This window comes from Cryptotermes secundus, unplaced genomic scaffold, assembly GCF_002891405.2.
Source record: "Cryptotermes secundus unplaced genomic scaffold, Csec_1.0 scaffold25970, whole genome shotgun sequence".
Taxonomy (NCBI): domain Eukaryota; kingdom Metazoa; phylum Arthropoda; class Insecta; order Blattodea; family Kalotermitidae; genus Cryptotermes; species Cryptotermes secundus.
In genome coordinates this window covers 1-507 of record NW_019728361.1, presented here as the reverse complement: position 1 = coordinate 507, position 507 = coordinate 1, and the positions used below count along the sequence as shown (strand labels likewise).

Below are 507 nucleotides of genomic sequence, written 5' to 3'. Positions count from 1 at the left end.
CCTTGCGATTCAACAAGCACGATACCACAAAGATGTATTTGAAGGAGGTAACATTAACATGCAGAAGCTGGATGCGAGTGACATGTACATTGCAGAGTAATACACGACATAAAATGTCGTACAGAATAGAGAGACATAAAATAAAAAAATTGGAGATGCCGGGAGTCGAACCCGGGGCCTTTCGCATGCAAAGCGAACGCTCTACCTCTGAGCTACATCCCCATTGCCAGTAACTTAACTTCATGAAATANGTTTTCTTAACTGACGCGCTAGGATAGAACACAGGGCAAAGTAAGCGGCTACTGGGTTGAATTCCTGTTAGAGATTTTTCTGTTTTACTCTACATCTGTATACGCTCACTCACTTCCTTAAGTGTGTAGTATCAGTGTTTCCCCTGAGCATGAGGCTGGCCACTACCCTCGTTGCAGAGCCTAGATACAGGATGCGTGGAACTGTACCTTCATGGCCTCATGGGCCTCAATGTCTTGTTGGTGAGGCACAAATATA

The 507-nt window shown here is 44.7% G+C and overlaps 1 non-coding gene across 1 annotated transcript; it reads right to left on the bottom strand.

Annotated features, from left to right (window-relative positions):
- Positions 1 to 150: 150 nt before the first annotated feature.
- Trnaa-ugc lies at positions 151 to 222 on the bottom strand. Its single transcript has one exon. It is a non-coding gene; the product is annotated as a tRNA-Ala (tRNA).
- Positions 223 to 507: the final 285 nt, after the last annotated feature.